Consider the following 25,959-nt stretch of genomic DNA (forward strand, 5'->3'; position numbering starts at 1 on the left):
TGCTTATCATCCTACTTGCTATGGCAGTGAATGTCTGTCTCAGTTCATCTAAAACCTTGTCCAAAGGGAGCATAAATCCAGCCCAGCGCCCAGGGTACTCAGGCTTCCATATTCCATTCCCTTGCCAAAGGAAGAAGCCTCCAACAATGAGAAGGATGTGAAGTCAATGATTATTTTAAAATCAGAAACGTTTCTTCAGAAATCTAAGACAATTATGCAAGGAATCTGACTGTTTTGATTCTTCCGTTAGAACCACCTTCGTAAAATAACCTGTTTCACTGGTAGCTTGATGGAAAGTACAAAGTAAGATGTCAAGTCTAAGCAGCAAGTCTTATAGCAGATGCTATAAGGAGATAGGCAGCAACCAGGGGAGGAGCCACAGCTTAACCATGCAGGAGCCCAGCGAAGGTAGGGGGCTCCTAAGTGGGATTATCTGAGGTGTTCAGAGAAAGCCTCCAGCCCAAAGCCACATTCTCTACAGATTTCGAAAATCCATTTACAAAGCAATTCTTTTGACTAAGCTTCATCCTCTTTCTGACCTTTTATATTAAAATGCTCAGGGAAGGCCCAGTATATTAAGCCTCTATCAGTTGAGTGTGAATGAGTTTATCAGATGTTTTCACCCAGCACAACAGTCTAGAAGGGGATAGGGTATGTGTGCATATAAGAGGGAGACAGAGAGACATGTGGAGACAGACAGAGAGACACACAGACACACACAGAGAGAAAGGAAACTGGACTTGCAGGAGTGGAAAAGGTGTATGTATATACATGAAAAGAGGCCAAGGTATTGCAGCTTTACCTCTCTCCGTGACCTGGGATTGGTTACTCAATGTCTCAGAATCTCGGTTCCTTCCAGAGAGGGAAATAAGAACGTTTCCTCCTTAATCCATGCTTGTTAAAAGATTTTTGTGGGTATTAAATAAAATCACACATGAAGAACACGGGTCCCACAGTAGACTTTCTATAAGCATTCCTTATATGACTCACGTTACCTCATAATTTTGCCCAAGAGCTGCCCTAAGAAGAAGCAGGGAAAGATGGTGGGAAAGGTTGGCTTGATGATCCTGGGGTGAGAAATGGTTGTTTTCCTTCCCATCAATTCCTATGTTGTGCAGAATGAAAGAAACCCCTCCTAGGGACCTGCATCAAGGGTTAGAACAGGCTAATTTATATTTACGTACAATGTTCCACTGGGAAGTCAATCCAGTTGGTTTCTAGGAGAACATGCTTATTTGTACACCATTATTTATTTTTGTGCCTCAAGACACATGTTTATTGGGGACATAATTCTGTGACAAGGATGACAGGAACTGTACCAGATATAGCAAGGCCAATAAGGCCCTTGAAGGGGCTAGAAGGGTACAGTGCCCTCCACCCTCACCCACTGTACAAAAAAAATCTCATGCCTATGGACCGGCAAAGACTAGCAGGGTCGCTACTAAACAGGGCCTCTGCCTTCTGCCAGCCCTGGAACCCCATTCTTTGATCCTTACCCCTGTTACTTCGAAGGCACTGTGACTCTCCCCTGGGCTGGGTGGGTACGCATACCATTGTTCTTTAAACATTAGCTGAGAGCTAGCTGGTAAATGGTCTTTCAGGACATGCTTTTAAAGAAACAATTCCCTATTGCTTTTCATGCACTATTCCAAAGCCTCTGCTAATAACTGCATTTCGATCAGATCTCTTAGTACAAATGAACCTCCCATCAAAACTCGAAGGGCAACCCATGATATTATCTTTGCCAATTGAAATTCTCAAGGTGAAATACATATGTGCTATAATTGGCACCTTTGAAACATCATTTTCCCATGGAAAGCTTCCAGAGTTGCTGCCAGCAAATGCAGCCTGGCAGGTCCAGAAAGGTGAGGTCTGAGTATGAATGCTTCATTACCAGCAGGGTTTTACCCAGGCGACAGAGTTTCAGCTATCTGTCAATCATGCCCATCTCTGGTCTCACAGGAATCCAAAGGCACTAAGCTGGAGGCATCAGCCTGTTCAGATAAATGATTACCCTAGCCAAGCCATTCCATAGAAAAGCAAAATTCTGTACCACCATGGCTTGCGAATTTCACTTCTTCAGCAAAACACAGAGCAGAGCGATGCATATAGTGTAAGCACTAAACAGTGGTTAATAAGAGTCCCAATTTTAAACAGAGGTAAGAGCTATACATATTCTTGTTGATCTGCAACTCTTTAAACCATTGCAGGAAAATGCCTTCATCTGATGTCACAGTAAAGATACAATACCCAAGCCCTTCCTTAAAATAATCTCATTTCAAAAGATTTAGTTTTATGAGCTAAATGTTCAGTTTATGTGTATTTCACCAGTCCTGTATGATAATAAGGGGAAAAAATTAACTACAGTTTGTATTAGGGACAGATAAATAAAAAGATTTATTTTAAGGCATTGACTCATGCTGTTGTAGGAGGTGGCAACTCTGAAGTGTGTTAAATAGGCTGGCAGGTATGGAAACTACGGAAGAGTTAATTTTGCAGTCTTGGGTCCTGAAGGCAGTCTGGGGCTTATTCTTAAGTCCTTCAACTGATCAGATGCGGCCCACTCATATTATGCAGGATAATCTGCTTTTCTCAAAGTCTGTTGGTTTGGATGTTAATTACATCTAAAAAATACCTTCATAGCAACATCTAGACTGGTATTTGACCAAACTGGGCACCATAGCCAAGACAAAGTGGTACATGAAATGAATCATTACACTTATTAAAATAAATATGCCAAACCTATTTTGACACTGTATTTCTGTTTTTCATAATATAACCACCTGTACCTTCAGGCTCCTGTGCCCGCTAAATTGAAGTTGGTCTCCATGTTGTCAAGTTGAATTAATTAGTTCATTAGGTATACAGTTACAGTAAAACATACAAGGGCCATCTATTACACTTGAAATTTTATTACAGGATTTTGGTTTGGTTTTAGTTATTAGGTTTTCATAAATCTTTATTTTTAAATTTTCTTGACAGTTCACAAATAATGATACCATTAAGCTTAGACTATGTGCAAGGCACTATGTGCTAGCACTTTTACTTGGACTATATTACTTAATCCTTAGAATAACCCTATAAAGTACAGTTGATTATTCTCCTTATTTTTTAAAGATTTTATTATTTATTTGACAGAGAGAGAGAGAGAAAGGTAGACAGCACTCAAGCAGTGGGAGGGAGAAGCAGGCTTCCTACAGAACAAGGAGCCCAATGGAGGGCTCAATCCCAGGACCCTGGAATCATGACTTGAGCCAAAGGCAAATGCTTAACCGACTGAGCCACCCAGGCAACCCTTATTACTATCCTTATTAATGAATAAAAACAAACAAACAAAAAAACCAAAAAACAAAAAAACTAACACTTGGAGAAAAAAATTACAAAAGAATTGCCTTGGGTCCATGAAGAGATGGGTGTGGATTCAACCAGAGACTGTCTGCCTCCAAAATGCAGACTCTTAACCACTAAACTCCAGTGTCTGCCAAAGCTCTGTTCCAAACTGTGATTGATGGCTAGGTCAGCTGACTTTAATACAATGATCCTTATCATTGTAATCGATCTTTGCAAAATCACTGACAGGGGTAGTGTTTGCTTGAAACAGCTGCTTGATCACTCATAATTGCTTACCACAAACATTCCATCTTCTAACAGTGGTGGCAGAAATCAATGACAATAAAAACTCTCAAAAAAGTGGTTTAAAGTAGCCTCGCCCCAAATGAAGACATCACTATCCTCCACCAAATCAAAGAGAGAGAGAGCTCTTTCTTCAGGACAAACCTGTATTTTTGTGCTCTGACAATGTATCATGAAATGTACTGAAGGTAATAGAATTTATTTTCTTTTGTTCCCTTTTCTTTGGTATTGACTCACTCAATACAGAGTAACAGAAAGATGTGTGTCGCATCAGAGGCATGCTTCATCAGCAACTGGGAGCCCTTAGTGAGCTGAGACTCTCAGGAAGTCTGAAAATGCAGATTCCTGGGTCCCAACCCCAGTGATTCTGATCAGTTGTCTGAGTCAAGGAACCTGCAACTGGCAGCACTTCTCATGTAAATATTCACTGGCATATTTCCGGGACCAGTGCCCTAGAAGCTAGTGATGAGCTCCTCAAAACTGAAACTCATAATGCTAGAATGAGGGACTCTGAAGAATTTAGGACCTTCTCAGCTTCTCCTATTTTCTCTTCCCAGGACCACTTCAGAGTTTGTGAGGCTCCCTGTTCAAAAGTTACCTAGGATTTCAAGATGGCAACTGCCGAGCATTCAACCAAGTGTGGGGCTCTTCTGAGGGTGAGGCTCAGGGTGATCATATAGGTCAAATGTGGCCCAGGAATGTGGCCCTTGTTTCCCCTTTGTAGTTTTGTAAGTTTTCAGAGACCCAGATGACAAGGGAATGGAAGAGGGAAAAGATGAGAAAGTTGAAAGGAAAAAAAAAATCAATATAGTGGCTTCACGCTTCTGGGAAGGCTGAACTTGAATGTGTAGAACAGATGTTTGAGAGTGTAAAGAAGGTCTTCACTCACAGTCAGTAAGTTAAGTGGGGCCACTATTAGGTCAGTGCTCTGATCGGTGCTATTTTCAGTAACTAGAATTTTGCTGGGCTTAGTAAAATCTGGCATTCTTATCACATAACTCATATGTCTCAAATGATGTTGCTTGGTTTTGGGGGGGAAAATAGCGTGTGTAACTTAAACCAGAATAAATCTGACAAACATGAAATTAGTGGCAAAATTTGAGAAATTCATTTTCTAATCATAAGGGAATTTAAAAATTATCATTTACTATTATTACTTTAAATAAAGAGGTTTTAAAATTTAACTTCCAAATGCAAATACATCTTTGAAAAGGTAAGTGAATGAACAATAGATGGTTAAGAAAAGAGTAACAGTGGGGAAAATAGGCCACAATTAAGAAAGCTAATAATCTATTGTGGACATTGCTGCTGATGCCCATCAACAGATGAATGGATCAAGAAGATGTGGTATATATACACAATGGAATACTATGCAGCCATCAAAAGAAATGAAATCTTGCCATTTGCAACAACATGGATGGAACTAGAGCGTATCATGCTTAGCGAAATAAGTCAAGCAGAGAAAGACAACTATCATATGATCTCCCTGATATGAGAAAGTGGTGATGCAACATGGAGGCTTAAGTGGGTAGAAGAAGAATAAATGAAACAAGATGGGATTGGGAGGGAGAGAAACCATAAGTGACTCTTAATCTCACAAAACAAACTGAGGGTTGCCGAGGGGAGGGGGTTTGGGAGAAGGGGTTGGGATTATGGACATTGGGGAGGGCATGTGATTTGGTGAGTGCTGTGAAGTGTGTAAACCTGGTGATTCACAGACCTGTACCCCTGGGGATAAAAATATATGTTTATAAAAAATTAAAAAATTATAAAAAAAAAAAAAAAGAAAGCTAATAATCTCTTACATGGGGGCATTTTCTCAGAGTGAAGTGACGTGGGCCCTCCCAGAAAACTCTCAACACAGCTTAACATACTAATCCACCCTTTTTCTAAGTCTTGCTCAAATCCCACAGACAGTATGAATCTGTCATTACAAACACGTACAATCATAAAGGATCACTGAAGTTAAAGCAAAACCAAATGCTGAATATTATCAAACTTATTTTGGGGAAAAGTCCAAATGTTATTGCTGACCCCTCCCATCCCCCCAAAATTCTTGCCCAACATCTTAAAAAATGCTAACATTGTGAGCTCTGATTATGAAAGCACAGAGCCCCCCTTTGCAAATGAACTTTTTTTTTAACCTGATCACTTGTATGTCACTTTTTATGGCCCAAATTAAGACATAATACCTTCCCTTTGCTGCTGACTTAGCAACAAGCAGCACTGAACACCCGGCCAAATGCCCAGATCGGTCGGCCGGCTGTCTGGATGGCGGGCTTTCCTGAGCAAACACCCTGAAAAAGCCATTCCCAACCCATTGACATACTTTTCAGTCCTCGCACAAAAGCTTTAATTTAATGTGGGCTGTAAAGCTAGCCTGAAAATAAATACAAGAAAAGGTCATTTTAGATTGAACACAGCTTTTCAATAAGAGGAATTATCTGATGCAGCACATAGGTATGTTCCTCTTTTACCCGAGAGAGCTAGAGACATTTTAGATCAATAATGGGATGAAGAAATCTAAGATCTAATATGAAATGGGTAAAGACCTTAAGAGCCAGACATGTAATATTTGGCTAATGACTAAAGTAGGAAACCATGATTAAGATAAATAGAGCAAATGAGAAGGTAATTTTTCCCACCCTAGGAAAAAAGCTTCTACTCTTGGTTAGTGTTGTCCAAAGTTTTTGAGCAGTTAAATAAGCATAGTATCGTGTTCACTAATAGCAGACAGGAGCTGAGATAGATTTCTACCCTATATGTGGTTCATTGTTTTAAAATGCATTAACTTTTGATGATGTGTTCTCAAGAGGTATACAATAGAAAACAATTCCCTGACTGGCTTCTCTCTTTTCCTATATATGTAAGCCTACCACTAATTTCGGGCTTCTGGAATAACATTGGTGACACATTGTAGAATACCTCCTAAGTTTCCAGAAAGTATATAGATCTGAAAAGATTCTGAGTGGAAACTATTGTAGCTAGCTCAATTAATGAAGTAAAGATAAATCTGATTTAAGAAAGTATTGACTTTGTAATTACAAAGAAAGTAAGCTAAATTAAGTAGCTAATCATTATTTTTACTTATGTACCTTAAAATTTCTCTAGTTTGAAAATTAAGACAATTTAAAAGAAAAATTTTTACTTTTAATGCATAATCCATTATATATGTAATAAGTGCCATCAGTATTACTGTAATATATACATGGAAAACCTTCCTACTCATATGGATATTTTAAAAGAATTTTATTTCTATGTCTTATATTCTTCCTTACCCTCTTTATATGAAAGTCATATTGCAATTAATATCTGTATCTATCATCTACCAATGATTCTAGACTATTGAAAAATCAATATTTTATTTTATATTATATTACATATATAATATATATTATATATTTTATTTACTAACAACATAGTAAATAAAAATAGATACCATATATGTATTTATTCATTCACCTATGCAACTATAGCCAATTTTAATCATATTTAAGGGTACAATTATTAAAAACAATACTACTAAGGCATAAATTAGTTCATTCTGCCAAACAATTGTTAGATTACTCACTTGTATGCAGGGCACTACATTTGGCCCTTAAGTTTATTAAAGAAAAACATAAAGGAAAAGAAAAAAATACATACTTTCAATCGTCAAGGATCTAGGGGACTTGTTTAGGAAGCAGAATTCCATTTTGAATTCTTTTTTTTTTTTTTTCCCAATATGGTATCAGGTTGTATTGACCCATCCATTTATTGTCACCATTTAGCCCTTACGATGGTGGCCTGAACACAGAACCACCAAGCTGAGTGTATGTCAGGGAAGAGGCATTTTTTTCATGCCTGGCCTGTCAGGAACCATGAAGTAAGTAACTCTACCAAGCCAGTCCCCACAAATCCTCCTTCTGTACTGCATTAGGGAAAAGCAGTGCAGAGGAGGGGTACTGACATCAGTTCAAAGCCAGCTTCTACCTCCCCACCGCAAGTGACCTTGGGCAAGTAACCTAATGCTCTGATGATTTCCTCATCTGTAAAATGAAGATAATGGCTTTCCTTTATTGGGATATTGAGGATCAAAATAGAATTAAGCCTTGAACAACATGGGTCTGAACGGGTGGGTCCACTTAACATGTGAATATTTTTCAATAAATATATTGAAACAATTTTTGAGATCTGTTAACAATCTGAAAAAAACCCACAGGTGACCTGTGTAGCCTAGAAATATTAATATTTCCAATGCTGTATTATGAGTGACTGTAATATTATATGCCATTAAATTTTATAACAATTCATTCATTAGTATATATGCTAGGCTACTGTGAAGTTCTCATATCAATTATATTAGGCTTCCATAAAAAAATCATAATGCTATTTCATTATCGATGTTTAAATCATGATACCTATAAATAAATATGAATTTCTTTTTCCCATCATTTTCATTTTTGATGTCTAATGTTAGTAATATGTATGACATCTGGTATGTTTTGTATCAAGACAATATTGAGGTAGGTACTGATGAATAGAGAATTCATCATATAAGCAGACAACAAAACTTGCAGTATCCAAAAATGTAATACTGTTAGTATATTTTTCTCTTCCTTATTGCTTCCTTAATAACATTTTCTTTTCTCTAATTTACTGTATTGTAAGAATACAGTATATAATACATATACAAAGTATGTGTTAACTGCCCATGTTATCTGGAAGGTTTCTGGTCAACAGTAGGCTTTAGTTAAGTTTTTTGGGGGGGTAAACTGTTATATGTGGATTTTTGACTCTGCTGTGTGTGTGGGGGTCAGTGCCCCTTACCTTTGCATTGCTCAAGGGTCAACTGTAGTTAATTTAGGTAAAGCACTTACAACAGTGCCTGGGCCATAGTGCATTCCCAATAATTTACTTCTAGTAAAGTAAAGTACTTACTGAAAATAGCTCATAATCGTTCTCAGTAGGAAAGACTGTTCTTCCTTTCTTTTCTTAATTAGGGGCATTTTATCTCTGTTAGAGTTGAAATAACTTTACTGGGGTGCCTGGTTGACTCAGATGGAAGAGCATGTAACTCTTGATCTCGGGGTGGTAAGTTTGAGCACCATGTTGGGTGTAACGACTACTTAAATAAATAAAACTTAAAAAAATTTTAACAAGTTAAAATACACACTCACACACACACACACACACACACACACACACATATATATATATATATAATTTTTCTGAGGGCTAAATTTCCCTTTCTCTAAGTACTGTTTTTCTAATTATTTTAAGGAAAACCAGTTACAGATCTAATTCATTGCATTAGAGACAACTGGTTGGCTTCAAGAAAATAAGTTCAGAGCTTGAAAGGACTACAGTGGGAGAGCAAAGTCTAAGAGAAAGAATGACAAATGAACGGGTTTTGAGTGCTGTGATCTTTTCCTTGAGAATGCTGGTCCCCCTGTTCCAACAGGACAGAAGGTGGGGCTACAGAGGTGAGGGGCACTCTTCAGCAAAATCTATCCTAATAGGAAAGGCCAGAGGAATAGAAATTCCTCTTTAGAGCAAATTAATTTATGAAAACCAAGTCTCCACTGTATCTATGGGAAGGGTGTAGTACTAAGGGTCCCAGCACTACAGGTAAGCAAAAAGCTCTTCTTGGTGACCAAGGAACAAACTGCTATCACTGTTAATTTTGCTGTTCTGCTAAACTGAGTGGAAGGAAAAATCAAATTCCTAACTTTTCTCACCTTTTTCTCTCTCTTCTTCCTCTATTTTTTTTTGAGCTTCTATTGGCTAATCTTAAAAACAAAACAAAACAAGCCAGCTGCAATCTAGATACTGGTCTTGTCCAGTTTTTTATTTTTAGTGGGGAAATAAGAGTAGTATAATAATGACAAACCTAGACTGTTGCGGCGGCAAATTTGTACCATTTCTTTTACAGTGGCATTCTTAAGCCTAAATGCATTCTTTTTGATATTACTAATTCCAAAAAGTACTACTTCTAAAGAAACACATAACTCCAAAATACTTATTGTTAGATGACTTTCCCCTGTGAAAGTAAAAACAAAACGACCCCCCCCAAACACAAATGTATTGATTCAGTCAAAAAACAGACTTTGAATTAAATGATCTTAACTGAACACAGTCAAAATATTTAGATTAGGTTTGTATTAATTGTAACTTGATCTAGGGAAAACACAACCTAGTGTGTACAGCACCACATAGTTTTTTTTTTTTCCTAATAAAACAAGTAATTATAGCAGAACAAAGAGTCACACGTTCCCTTTATAAAGCACACACTGTCTGTCATGAAATCATGCATGCAAATATTTCCACTGCCACTTCATTCCCAAATGTCTCTGGCTTATAAAAAGTGGACTTCGGGGGCACCTGGGTGGCTCAGTGGGTTAAAGCCTCTGCCCTCGGCTCAGGTCATGATCCCTGGGTCCTGGGATCGAGCCTCACATCCGGGTCTCTGTTCAGCAGGGAGCCTGCTTCCTCCTCTCTCTCTCTGCCTGCCTCTCAGCCTACTTGTGATCTCTGTCTGTCAAATAAATAAATAAAATCTTAAAAAAAAAAAAAAAGTGGACTTTGTCCTACAAAGGATGATCCACTGGCAAGATGGTGGGAAAAATTGGTGTCTAAGGCTGAATGAGCTCCTTCCTTCAAAACTGCCTTTATTTCTCCCACTCTTCCTGTCTCTCCATCCCTGGTCTGCCTACCCCTCTGATTCCCTCTCCTTCCTCCCCACCATCCATTTCACCAGTCTCTTCTGTTCTTCCTCCCTTCTCCCTTCTGCATGCCTTGATATGTGTGCTCTGGTCACTGTTTAATCTGAACTGCAGGTTGCATTTTTTCATTCAAATTGACAAATATTTAAGGGACACACCTCTGGTGTCAGGAAATCAACATGAATAAGGTACTGACCCTGTCGTCAATAACCCTAGAATTTGCAAAAGGGAAAATTGTAAATAATGATGTGATGATGATGATGATGATGATAGCATCACAGTAATAGCAAATAAATAAATATATATATATTTATATAAATATAAATAAATATATATATATATTATATATATATATATATATATATATATATATATATATATAAAATACCAAAGGGAAGCAGGGAAAGTAAAGTAGTTCAACTTTCTGTCTTAGGGGTGGATGAAAATAAGGGAAGTTCCTCTCAGAATACTAAGCTGGTGCTTGCCAGGTGAGTAGAATTCTTCTGGCATTTATAATGGGCACCTAGTTTGTTCTTCCAGGCACTGGGATCACCACATGCTTTGGAGTCTTTGTACATGTTACCTCGCTAACTCTACCATGGTTGGGAATGTAGCTTGTTGTCCTTGATCATGATGTGTAACGGCATGGTCCAATACGGTGGTTACTAGCCACAATGGGCCCCTGAGCACTTGAAAGATGGCTTATCTGTGTTGAGATGTGGTGTAAAATATACACTGGATTCTCAGACTTAGAGTACATTTTAAAAAAATGTTAAATATCACATCATAATTCTTAGAGATTATAAGTAGAAATTATAATAATTTGGCTATAGTGCATCAAATATATTATTAAAGTTAGTTGTATCTTTTTCTTTTTCTTTTTTCTTTTTACTTTTTAAAATGTGACTCCTAGAAAATTTTAAATCACATATGTGGCTTGCACTGTATGTCTTCTGGATAGTGATTGTCTAGATTCTGAGTGATTTGGTGACCAAGCTCTGTCCACCCACTGACCATGTTGCTAGTCAACTCACTCTCCTCATCTATTCAAGAGCCACTCAAGTGGGAAACGCATCTGCCTCCAACCTAACCTCTGCTGCTGGGAGTAGGACTTGGATGTGTGTCCACAGGAACAAAACATCTCCCCCAAACTCTGGAAAAACCGCACAGCCTTATGAGAAATGCCTGTTACAAAGCTGCAGGAACCCAGGCTCCGAAGGACAGAGGCTGCTCTGTGCTGGGTCTAACTACCAGCATAAGAGAGAACCTCTGTATCTGCAAATTCATCACCACTTAGAGCATTCAGAATGTGCTTATTTCCTCTGCAATTGATTTACATATTATTCCTAAGCAAGACGATCAAGTATGACTTTTTCCTGGAGAAATTTCTAGGATGAAAAATGAAATGAACATTCCGTTTTCTTTTGTTTACTTAAACGGTCACATCCTCCTACTCAGTGCAAAGCCATCACCATCTGTTTTCTGTGATCTAATTACAAATGGAATAAGCTCTTAATTCCCCTTTCCATCATTTTAAGATCTATGACATGAAAATGCCTCTGCAAATACTTTCAAAGTACTTATTTATTTATTTATTTTTGTCATGCCTTTGGTACAAGTTATAGGGGCAAAGTTACTTGTGCAAAAATAAATATTCCTCAGAGGTGTTTAGATGGCACAGATTGATATGTGTTTTCTACCATTACAACAGCCTGGTTTCCTGATCTGTTTACTACAACCCATCTTAGGAAACAAGGGAGAAATTTAAGGTTAAAAGTTTTTAAAGATCATGTAAATTTCTCATTCTTTCAAAAATCATTGTCATATACTTGAGAGTCTTTCAAGTCAAATGTTGCTGGATATGTAATTTGGTTTCCTATTTCTTGCACACCACACGGTGGCTTTTTTTTTTTTTTCTGTCATGGTTGATCTTCACCCTTTACCATCTGGGGAATTTGAACACTATTTTTAGCCATTTCATGAGTTGCCAATTTAATGCATTTAAAGAGTGCAAAGCAGATGTCTAAAACATTGAAGGTAATTAATTAAGTCCCACAATTTCCAGACTACACAAAAACAATTTGCCATTGCCTGTAAAATGGTATAATTGAGTATTATAAATGTTTCCAGGCCAAGTCTTGCTATGAATTATTTAGTGCATCTGTCCTAATTAAAGACCTATTGGAAGATTAATGTCTCGTAACCTGACAAACTACTTTACTTAGTAACAAATTATCCATATAATGACCTCAAACTAAATTTATATAACCCAAGAAGCCATCTGCAAGAACCCGCAAGCAGGCTTGGGTAAAAAGGAATTTTCCCTACATGCTGACATTCACCCGACCAATATTCTTTCATCTTTGGATAGTTGTAAATGAAAATCAATCTGCTCCAAAATAAGTTTTGTAATAGCATTTCCAGCTTTAGTCAACATCTTGTAAAAAATGTGTAATCTCCTGAAGCCCCCTAGCTACCCCTGACAAGGATTTACACTGCTGACAAAGATTTGTGATACTGAGCACATTGGCGATAGTGGGGAATCTCTTTTTATTCTTATTCTAAGCTTGTGCTTTTTAGGATGAGAACACCCTGATGATTTTTCAGCAACAGGAGAAACACCAGATATTCATTCAACAGCAAAAGCTGAAGCTTGGGGGATTCTATGGAAGTACAATGCTGTAGGTCATTTAAACCTAAACCTATAAGCCAACTAGATGGACTAACCCTGCTCTGGCATTAGGGATCTGATGCCGCCTACTACAACTAGAATTTCTATGACACCATCTAAAAAAATTGATGGCATGCCATGTGTCCAGTGGGCAGTAACAAGGGTTCCCTTAGCCTGTGCTGAATGGATGTCATGATATTAAGTATTGGGGAGAAGGAAGAGGCAGAGTCAGCAAAGGGAAAGCTTAATGTCTTTTCTTTTAAAAAACGGAAAGCATTCTCTCCCATTGTAAGTGCACTGCCCTTATCATGAACTTCTTTAAAAAGCATTTTACAGAGGCACCTGGGTAGCTCAGTGGGTTAAAGCCTCTGCCTTCAGCTCAGGTCATGATCCCAGGGTCCTGGGATTGAGCCCTGCATCCGGGTCTCTGCTCAGTAGGGAGCCTGCTTCCTCCTCTCTCTCTCTGCCTACTTGTGATCTCTCTCTCTCTGTCAAATAAATAATAAAAAATTAAAAAAAACATAAAATTTATTTTAAAAAAATAAATAAAAAAATAAAAAATAAAAAAACATAAAATTTATTTTTAAAAAAAGCATTTTACATATTATTTTTAAAGCTTTAAAAAAATCTCTCCACCTTCATTTTGTAGGAGATTTTTCAATAAATCTGAAGATGTCTCTATGTATGTATGTATATTCACTGGCTTGTCCTATCTTAGAACATAAAATACAAAATCATCAGAGTTAAATAAAATAATTTTGTAAACTAAGTAAGTTAAAGTATGGTTAATTGGCCACAACTGTGAGAATGTAAACAAGAGCTGGTGAGATACATGCCATTAGCATGGAACAGGAAATACATACACACACACATTCATACATACATTTATATTTGAATATGTGTATAAAAAATGTTTGGAAAACTACTGTTTTAAGTCCAACAGCTGTTTGTTTGTAGGTTATAGTTCACTCTTTTCTGGACAGGGACATGGATATTCAGAAAATTGTTCTTCTCCTAGCTTGGATCTTAGCATTCAGAAAATCACTGTCATTTAGCATTTCTTCCATATAATTTTCCTGCTCCACACAGACTTTCTCACATTGGAAAAAAAAAAATTCCTTCTTTACAGCACTGTATGAATTATATATTTTAGCAAAAATGAAGTCATATGCTTTTATAGGAAATAAGCTCAATAGGGTCAAATTGATGGAAGGCTATTTTACAGCTCCTTCCTTCTCCTTTTGCATCTACAGAATATTTGGTATTCTTTTAAAATGATTTTAGCCGGAGTCCACCTCATGCAGAGGTGCAAAAGTGCCTCTAGTTACATATAATAGGCTTACTGACTTTTTTGCCAGGTTGCAGTGAAATCAAGTGGGGTAGGAAGAAGGAGAGAGTTGAGTATTTTTTTTTCATGTCATCTGTTTTCTGAATAACAATGGCTTCATTGTGGAAATTCAGAGCGTATAAAGAAAAATAATACTAAAAATTGTTCATAGACCCATCAATGGTTGATGATCTTTTAGCATTTTGGAAGACTTTCATTTTTATCTGTGCATCCATTATATAATGGAATCTTTCTTCATAGAGCTTTATATCTTGCTCTTCTGTTTTTCATTACACCTTAAGCATTTGCTGGTGATCTGAGCTTCGTACCTGTCTAGAAAATGATTGTTTCTCACTATAACTAGATGTGTTGTTCCTATAAAGCAGAGGAAATGTGTCCTTCCCATGTAATTAAGTTTCAGACTCCTCGGAAATGGCAATTCAAGACACTAGCTCTAATCTACTCACTAAGATTCTGGTTGAGCAGCAGACAAGTTGTAAATTGATCAGAAGACAAGTATGTCTGTGTATATATCTGGTAGTGGTATACACATATTCTTGTATGCCTGCATTCTTACAAGTAGTTTATTAAGGAAACAAACAAAAAAAACCCAGCTCTTTAAGATACAATGGTAGTTTAAAAAATAAATGTTAAAAATCATATAATAGTACAAATAAAACCCCACTTTTTTCACTTGAAAAATCATAGAAGTTTTATTGAGTATTAATGGCATCAATGTTTTATTAAGTATTTTAATTAAAAATCAGAAGCGAAACCAATTGAAAGAAGAAGCTTTAAAATGTATTATCACGTCTTACTTAGAGCTCATATATGCTTTGAAAAATTTTTTTTATTAGACTGATAGACTAATAATAAATGTATTTACTGCTCAGAAGGGACAGTCAGATATTTGCTCATCTGCTTAAATTTGGTTTTGCATTCAAAACTTAGTAGGTTTTGGCAAGACAAGAGTTTTCTTATTCTTTTGCTTTGGAATACATCCTGAGATCGACAATGAAGGCTCCTTCTAGCAAATATTCATAATAATTGTCCTTAGGTGGCAACCATGAGGCCCTAAGACAAACCCTCATTTGATAACATTTCAGAAAATGTCAGAAAAACATACACACTAAAAGAGAGTTTTTAGGCATTCGTTCATGCATTTACTACCTCACCCAATAATTATGAAATGTCAGCTAAACTTAATGTTGTAATGGGAAGGCAAAAATACATGGATTACAGCCATGCAGCAGAAATTTTACATGCATCCTAGGTTCAAACAATCAAGTGGCCTGATCCTGGGCCAATGAACCTTCTGTCTTTTTCCCTTCTCTGCTCTGTGTCTCTCTCTGTCTCTTTTACACACACACACACACACACATCAAAATCTGTGTCTATAAGGTACAGTGACACTTAGTACTCTTATGTAAATAAGTCTCTATGTACACACCATTGAATCACATCTTCAATTCACTCTAAAATAAGAAGAAAGCACGATGTATGCAGAATGGTCTCAAAAGATGCCCAGCAAAGAATGGTTCCCTGGTAAAATAAGTTTTATTCCCTTAGTGGAGATTTATAATACATAGTAGCATAGTAAAGACTCTGAAAGAATTCCTGCAATAAAAAAACGTATTTTGAAGCTGTTTGCCTCAGAATCTTTTAATCTGAAAATATTTGTTTTGTTTACTATATACTTTCAACCATGGGGAGCAGGCAGTGATATAGAGCACTCACACCCAATGATTAGAATGTTTCCAATATTATGACTGAACACATGTGGGAGGCACTAAGGTTCACAGAACATCCATCTTTCTTTCTGGGACCCTTTGATCTTATTATATAAAAATTATATAAACTGAAAACCTGCACTATAAAGCCTCATATTCACACACCAAAACAAATAATTAAATGAAGGTAGATCGTGGACTTGCCTTTGTTGTAACAAGATTTTTTTCACAGCTCTCTGATTTAATAAGCTTCATGAATGTCTGTATTGCTCCTTTTATGGCTGGGATCTATGAGGGTGAAACCACTGCATGAAAAAGACATCTCATTTCTAACACCTTTCTAGGGGGGTTCTGTATGGAGCACCATTTGGAGATGGTAGGTTCACCAACTACATGTATTCACTGACCAAATTGTTCATTTGCAGAATCCTCTTTAAGGAAAATATGAACATGCTGTTAATGCTAATTACATCCACTTCAAGTACACTTAGGGACCAACACTTTCTCTTGAGAATTCTCAAAGAGTAAAATTGACATTTTTCACTGAGTCCCTTTGCATGAAAGACAAGCAGGACATTCCCCAAGGAGGTGAAATTCAAGTTACTCAAGACACGTAGGCAAAGATGATGTTTATGTTCTTGGGTGGCAGGTCTCTGTGTAATAGCCTTTAAAAGGAGAAAGAAATCAAACTGCAACACCGAAAATAACAAGGAAGCAGCTACACTTCCACCTTGCAAACACAAAGATGCTTCAGTGACAGATGAGACCAAAGAGCTGGGGGGTGGGGGAAGGTTGCAGTTGGCATCTGAGACAGTATAGTGACAGGTTTGTAGTAAAAGGTAAGACCTTGAGTTCTATTAGGAACGATGACATATATGTTACCTATAAACATTGCATGGGGAAAAAAATGCCATAAAAAAGGAGACAAAAGAGGGATAATGGGAGAGGAAAGACATTGCCTAGCTCAATCCTTAACTCCCTTTTACAACTGTCTGATAAACAATCTTCTGCTTAAGTTTTTGCTTCAGTGGCTTTTACGGTAGGTAACAAAATCTTTTAGCTTTACATCATAACCCAAGACACTATGATAGGCTCTTTAAATGGATATTCAGGTGTTTCACAACTTCTGTTATGAGTCTTGGTGGTGAAGAGTTATTAGGCAGACATTAAAGCACAGTTATAATAAAAGAGGGTCTGTTTAGGATAGCTCTGTCAACCACCAGTCCTTCTTTTTCACGTGAATCCACTCTGAAATGATATTCCTGAGGGCCTATGTAAATTTTGGCCTTCAAATCCCAACATGGGCTTGGAGAATGTAGGAAAATGATGAAGATCCTCACCCTGAATTTATTGCCTGGTATTCTAAGAAATATTGCTTCTAAAATTATGACTTTACCCCGACACCAATTCTCCTAAGTGAATGATTTCTTCTTCCAAGTCCTTGTAAATAAGATCACTCTATAAAGGGAAATAATTTAAAAATATGTTGGATCCTGCAATGACCTCCTCTTCTCTTATTCATGCCCCCCACTGTGGTCTCTAAGCTTACACTGTCTTTCAGAAATACTCTTACAAGGAGCAAGATGGTGGAGAAGTAGGAGATCTAAATATCATCATGTCCCAGTAGTTCAGCTAGATAGTTATCAAACCATTCTGAATACCTACAAACTCTACAGGAGACAGAAGAGAAGAGCAATTCTGGGAACAGAAAATTGACTTTCCGTGCAGAGAAGTAAATCTGAGGCAACATTTGGGAAGATAGACTGTGGGGGGAGGGGTGGCTTCCAGAAGCAGCTGAGCAGCAGAAGACAAAATTGGAACTTTTAGAAGTCTGCTCCACTGATGGACATCACTCCAGAGGCTAAGCAGGGGTGGAGCCCTCATGAGGACAGTGTGGTCTCAGGACCTGCCAGGTCACAAAAAGACCAGGGTTATCTGAGTGTGGCAGAGCTCCCAGGTATCAGAGCAGGGAAGCTGGCAACAGAGACAGAGCCAAGGAGTGAGTTCTGAGCTCGGGGTTACCTTAAACTGTGGTCCGAGGCACAGTTGGACCCCTGCTCTTCAAGCAGGGACCCCACAGTGGCAAATCTGGAGAAACTCAGCTTCTTCCTCCAGAAGGAGCAGCAGAGGAGCATGTGGCAGAAATCTGCTGGGTTTGGAGACCCCAAACAGGGCCGTGCATCAGAGATAGAAATGCTTGGTCACAGGAAGGGTAAGCTCGGAGTGTGGCCAGAGACCAGGGACAGGGGAGGGATTGACTGCTCTCTGAGAGCTCACTGAGGAGTGGGGCCCCGAGCTCTTGGCTCCTACAGCCAGAGATTGGGACACTGCGATTTCCATTCCTGTCCTCCAAAGCTATACAGAAAACATTCAGGGAACAAAAGCTACCAAGAGTGAACCATAGCAGATTATGTAGCCTGGCCCCTGGCAAGGACAGTGCAATTCTGCCTCAGTCAAAGACATTTGAAAATCATTGCAACAGGCCCTGCCCCTAGAAGATTAGCAAGAACATCCACCAAGGCCAAGTTTACCAATCAATGAGAACTGTGGATCTCCAGAGCTAAGCAAAACATAGAATTCATGGCTTATTTCCCATGATCCTTTAGCCTTTCAAAGTTAAACTTTTTAAGTTTTATTTTTTTCTTATTCTAGTTTTCTTAAAGATTTTATTTTTATTTATTTATTTTTTAAAGTTTTTTTTATTTATTTGACAGATCACAAATAGGCAGAGAGGCAAGCAGAGAGAGAGAGAGAGGAGGAGGAGGAGGCAGGCTCCCCACTGAGCAGAGAGCCCAATGTGAGGCTCGATTCCAGGACCCTGGGATCATGACCTGAGCCGAAGGCAGAGGCTTTAACCACTGAGCCACCCAGGCGCCCAAAGATTTTATTTTTTTATTTGACAGACAGAGATCACAAATAGGCAGAGAGGCAGACAGAAAAAGGGGAGAGGGAGAAGCAGGCTCTCTGTAGAGAGCCTAACGTGGAACTCAATCCCAGGACCTTGGGATCACAACCTGAGCAGAAGGCAGAGGCTTTAACCCACTGAGCCACCCAGGCACCCCTCTTATTCTATTTTTTAAAATTTTTCCTCTTTCCTAGTTTAATGTTCTTTAACTATTTTATCTCAACAATACCTTTTTAAAAATCTTTTTAATATTGTTATAGTCATAGTCTATCCCTTCATTGTATTTAACTCTATTTTTTGTATACATATAGGTTTTTTTTTTTAATTTTGGGATATAATTTCTTCTAATAGATCAAAATATACCTTAAATCAAGCACATGGCTTTGTTTTAGTCTCCAGCCTGATCACATTCTTTCTTCTTTTTTTTTTCTTTTTTCAACCAACTTATCTTATCAATCCCTTTTTTAGAATCTTTTTTAATCTTTATCTTTACAGTCATATTCCATCCCTTCATTGTGTTCCCCTCTCCTTTTTTTTTTTTTTTTTGGTATATATATAAGTTTTTCTTTCTTTAAAATTTTGGGAGGTAGTTTCTTCTAACAGACCAAAATACACTCCAAATCAAGTGTGTGGCTTTGTTATATTTGCCAGTCTAATGTATATATATATATATATATATATATATATAATATATTTTATATATATATAAATAAAGATATATAAAAAATATATATTATATATTTATGTTTATATATTTATATATATATTTATGTTCTTATGCTATATCTTATATATATATATTAGACTGGCAAATAGAACATAAATATATAACATATAACATAAGAATATAAATATATATAAATATATATATCTAAGGGAGGAGTCAAGATGGCGGAGAAGTAGCAAGCTGAGACTGCTTCAGCTAGCCGGAGATCAGCTAGATAGCTTATCTAAAGATTGCAAACACCTGAAAATCCATCGGCAGATCGAAGAGAAGAAGAACAGCAATTCTGGAAACAGAAAAACAACCACTTTCTGAAAGGTGTTTTCTTTTTTTAAAAATTCTTTTCTTTTCTTTTTTTTTCTTTTCTTTTTGTTTTTTTTTTTTTCTTTCTTCCTTTTTGAACCTCTTTTTATCCCCTTTCTCCCCACTCACGATTTTGGATCTCTTCTAATTTGGTTAAAGCATATTTTCCTGGGGTTGTTGCCACCCTTTTAGTATTTTACTTGCCCCTTCATTTACACTTATCTGGACAAAATGACAAGACATAAAAATTCAACACAAAAAAAAGAACAAGAGGCAGTACCGAAGGCTAGGGACCTAATCAATACAGACATCGGTAATATGTCAGATCTAGAGTTCAGAATGACAATTCTCAAGGTTCTAGCTGGGCTCGAAAAAGGCATGGAAGATATTAGAGAAACCCTCTCGAGAGATATAAAAGCCCTTTCTGGAGAAATAAAAGAACTAAAATCTAACCAAGGTGAAATCAAAAAAGCTATTAATGAGGTGCAATCAAAAATGGAGGCTCTCACTGCTAGGATAAATGAGGCAGAAGAAAGAATTAGTGATATAGAAGACCAAATGACAGAGAATAAAGAAGCTGAGCAAAAGAGGGACAAACAGCTACTGGACCACGAGGGGAGAATTCGAGAGATAAATGACACCATAAGACGAAACAACATTAGAATAATTGGGATTCCAGAAGAAGAAGAAAATGAGAGGGGAGCAGAAGGTATACTGGAGAGAATTATTGGGGAGAATTTCCCCAATATGGCAAAGGGAACGAGCATCAAAATTCAGGAGGTTCAGAGAACGCCCCTCAAAATCAATAAGAATAGGTCCACACCCCGTCACCTAATAGTAAAATTTACAAGTCTCAATGACAAAGAGAAAATCCTGAAAGCAGCCCGGGAAAAGAAGTCTGTAACATACAATGGTAAAAATATTAGATTGGCAGCTGACTTATCCACAGAGACCTGGCAGGCCAGAAAGAGCTGGCATGATATTTTCAGAGCACTAAACGAGAAAAACATGCAGCCAAGAATACTATATCCAGCTAGGCTATCATTGAAAATAGAAGGAGAGATTAAAAGATTCCAGGACAAACAACAACTGAAAGAATTTGCAAATACCAAACCAGCTCTACAAGAAATATTGAAAGGGGTCCTCTAAGCAAAGAGAGAGCCTACAAGTGGTAGATCAGAAAGGAACAGAGACCATATACAGTAACAGTCACCTTACAGGCAATACAATGGCACTAAATTCATATCTCTCAATAGTTACCCTGAATGTGAATGGGCTAAATGCCCCTGTCAAAAGACCCAGCGTATCAGAATGGATAAAAAAACAAAACCCATCTATATGTTGCCTCCAAGAAACACATTTTAAGCCCGAAGACACCTCCAGATTTAAAGTGAGGGGGTGGAAAAGAATTTACCATGCTAATGGACATCAGAAGAAAGCAGGAGTGGCAATCCTTATATCAGATCAATTAGATTTTAAGCCAAAGACTATAATAAGAGATGAGGAAGGACACTATATCATACTCAAAGGGTCTGTCCAACAAGAAGATTTAACAATTTTAAATATCTACGCCCCCAATGTGGGAGCAGCCAACTATATAAACCAATTAATAACAAAATCAAAGAAACACATCAACAATAATACAATAATAGTAGGGGACTTTAACACTCCCCTCACTGAAATAGACAGGTCATCCAAGCAAAAGATCAGCAAGGAAATAAAGGCCTTAAACGACACACTGGACCAGATGGACATCACAGATATATTCAGAGCATTTCATCCCAAAGCAACAGAATACACATTCTTCTCTAGTGCACATGGAACATTCTCCAGAATAGATCACATCCTCGGTCCTAAATCAGGACTCAACCGGTATCAAAAGATTGGGATCATTCCCTGCATATTTTCAGACCACAATGCTCTAAAGCTAGAACTCAACCACAAAAAGAAGTTTGGAAAGAACCCAAATACATGGAGACTAAACAGTATCCTTCTAAAGAATGAATGGGTCAACCGGGAAATTAAAGAAGAATTGAAAAAAATCATGGAAACAAATGATAATGAAAATACAACGGTTCAAAATCTGTGGGACACAACAAAGGCAGTCCTGAGAGGAAAATATATAGCGGTACAAGCCTTTCTCCAGAAACAAGAAAGGTCTCAGGTACACAACCTAACCCTACACCTAAAGGAGCTGGAGAAAGAACAAGAAAGAAACCCTAAGCCCAGCAGGAGAAGAGAAATCATAAAGATCAGAGCAGAAATCAATGAAATAGAAACCAAAAAAACAATAGAACAAATCAACGAAACTAGGAGCTGGTTCTTTGAAAGAATTAATAAAATTGATAAACCCCTGGCCCGACTTATCAAAAAGAAAAGAGAAAGGACCCAAATAAATAAAATCATGAATGAAAGAGGAGAGATCACAACTAACACCAAAGAAATACAAACTATTATAAGAACATACTATGAGCAACTCTATGGCAATAAATTTGACAATCTGGAAGAAATGGATGCATTCCTAGAAACATATAAACTACCACAACTGAACCAGGAAGAAATAGAAAGCCTGAACAGACCCATAACCAGTAAGGAGATTGAAACAGTCATTAAAAATCTCCAAACAAACAAAAGCCCAGGGCCAGACGGCTTCCCGGGGGAATTCTACCAAACATTTAAAGAAGAACTAATTCCTATTCTCCTGAAACTGTTCCAAAAAATAGAAATGGAAGGAAAACTTCCAAACTCATTTTATGAAGCCAGCATCATCTTGATCCCAAAACCAGACAAGGATCCCACCAAAAAAGAGAGCTATAGACCGATATCCTTGATGAACACAGATGCGAAAATACTCAACAAAATACTAGCCAATAGGATTCAACAGTACATTAAAAAGATTATTCACCACGACCAAGTGGGATTTATTCCAGGGCTGCAAGGTTGGTTCAACATCCGCAAATCAGTCAATGTGATACAACACATCAATAAAAGAAAGAACAAGAACCATATGATACTCTCAATAGATGCTGAAAAAGCATTTGACAAAGTACAACATCCCTTCCTGATCAAAACTCTTCAAAGTGTAGGGATAGAGGGCACATACCTCAATATCATCAAAGCCATCTATGAAAAACCCACCGCAAATATCATTCTCAATGGAGAAAAACTGAAAGCTTTTCCGCTAAGGTCAGGAACACGGCAGGGATGTCCATTATCACCACTGCTATTCAACATCGTACTAGAGGTCCTAGCCTCAGCAATCAGACAACAAAAGGAAATTAAAGGCATCCAAATCGGCAAAGAAGAAGTCAAATTATCACTCTTCGCAGATGATATGATACTATATGTGGAAAACCCAAAAGACTCCACTCCAAAACTGCTAGAACTTATACAGGAATTCAGTAAAGTGTCAGGATATAAAATCAATGCACAGAAATCAGTTGCATTTCTCTACACCAACAGCAAGACAGAAGAAAGAGAAATTAAGGAGTCAATCCCATTTACAATTGCATCCAAAACCATAAGATACCTAGGAATAAACCTAACCAAAGAGACACAGAATCTATACTCAGAAAACTATAAAGTACTCATGAAAGAAATTGAGGAAGACACAAAGAAATGGAAAAATGTTCCATGCTCCTGGATTGGAAGAATAAATATTGTGAAAATGTCTATGCTACCTAAAGCAATCTACACATTTAATGCAATTCCTATCAAAGTACCATCCATCTTTTTCAAAGAAATGGAACAAATAATGCTAAAATTTATATGGAACCAGAAAAGACCTCGAATAGCCAAAGGGATATTGAAAAAGAAAGCCAACGTTGGTGGCATCACAATTCCGGACTTCAAGCTCTATTACAAAGCTGTCATCATCAAGACAGCATGGTACTGGCACAAAAACAGACACATAGATCAATGGAACAGAATAGAGAGCCCAGAAATAGACCCTCAAATCTATGGTCAACTAATCTTCGACAAAGCAGGAAAGAATGTCCAATGGAAAAAAGACAGCCTTTTCAATAAATGGTGCTGGGAAAATTGGACAGCCACATGCAGAAAAATGAAATTGGACCATTTCCTTACACCACACACAAAAATAGACTCAAAATGGATGAAGGACCTCAATGTACGAAAGGAATCCATCAAAATCCTTGAGGAGAACACGGGCAGCAACCTCTTCGACCTCTGCCGCAGCAACATCTTCCTAGGAACAACGCAAAAGGCAAGGGAAGCAAGGGCAAAAATAAACTATTGGGATTTCATCAAGATCAAAAGCTTTTGCACAGCAAAGGAAACAGTTAACAAAATCAAAAGACAACTGACAGAATGGGAGAAGATATTTGCAAACGACATATCAGATAAAGGACTAGTGTCCAGAATCTATAAAGAGCTTAGCAAACTCAACACCCAAAGAACAAATAATCCAATCAAGAAATGGGCAGAGGACATGAACAGACATTTCTGCAAAGAAGACATCCAGATGGCGAACAGACACATGAAAAAGTGCTCCATATCACTCGGCATCAGGGAAATACAAATCAAAACCACAATGAGATATGACCTCACACCAGTCAGAATGGCTAAAATCAACAAGTCAGGAAATGACAGATGCTGGCGAGGATGCGGAGAAAGGGGAACCCTCCTACACTGTTGGTGGGAATGCAAGCTGGTGCAGCCACTCTGGAAAACAGCATGGAGGTTCCTCAAAATGTTGAAAATAGAACTGCCCTATGACCCAGCAATTGCACTATTGGGTATTTACCCTAAAGATACAAATGTAGTGATCCAAAGGGGCACATGCACCCGAATGTTTATAGCAGCAATGTCCACAATAGCCAAACTATGGAAAGAACCTAGATGTCCATCAACAGATGAATGGATCAAGAAGATGTGGTATATATACACAATGGAATACTATGCAGCCATCAAAAGAAATGAAATCTTGCCATTTGCAACAACATGGATGGAACTAGAGCGTATCATGCTTAGCGAAATAAGTCAAGCAGAGAAAGACAACTATCATATGATCTCCCTGATATGAGGAAGTGGTGATGCAACATGGAGGCTTAATGGGTAGAAGAAGAATAAATGAAACAAGATGGGATTGGGAGGGAGACAAACCATAAGTGACTCTTAATCTCACAAAACAAACGGAGGGTTGCCGGGGGGAGGGGGTTTGGGAGAAGGGGGTGGGATTATGGACATTGGGGAGGGCATGTGATTTGGTGAGTGCTGTGAAGTGTGTAAACCTGGTGATTCACAGACCTGTACCCCTGGGGATAAAAATATATGTTTATAAAAAATAAAAAAAATTTAAAAATATATATATCTAATATATATATATATTTTTTTTCTTTTCCCCTCCTTTCTTCTCTCCCCAGTTTCAGGTCTCCTCTGATTTGATTAGTATATATTTTTCTGGTTTTTTTGCTACCCTTTTAGTGTTTTATTCTCTCATTCATCTAGTCCCATCTGTATAAAATGACAAGGCAGAAAAACTCATCACAAAACAAAGAACAAGAGGCAGTACTGATGGCTAGGGACCTAATCAATATGGACATTAGTAATATGTCAGAACTAGAGTTCAAAATTATGATTATCAAGGTGTTAACTGGGCTCAAAATAAGCATAGAAAATAATAGAGAATCCTTTTCTGGAGAAATAATAGAACTAAATTCTAACCAAGTTGAAATTTAAAAAAAGCTATTAATGAGGTGCAATGAAAAATGGAGGCTCTTACTGCTAGGACAAATGAGGCAGAAGGGAGAATTAGTGATATCGAAGACCAAATGATGGAGAATAAAGAAGCTGAGTGAAAGAGAGACAAACAACTACTAGACCACAAGAAGAGAATTCAAGAGATAAGTGATACCGTAAGAAGAAACAATATTAGAATAATTGAGATTCTGGAAGAAAAATAAAGAGAGAAAGGAGCAGAAGGTATATTGGGGGAAATTAT

This window comes from Mustela lutreola, chromosome 6, assembly GCF_030435805.1.
Source record: "Mustela lutreola isolate mMusLut2 chromosome 6, mMusLut2.pri, whole genome shotgun sequence".
Taxonomy (NCBI): domain Eukaryota; kingdom Metazoa; phylum Chordata; class Mammalia; order Carnivora; family Mustelidae; genus Mustela; species Mustela lutreola.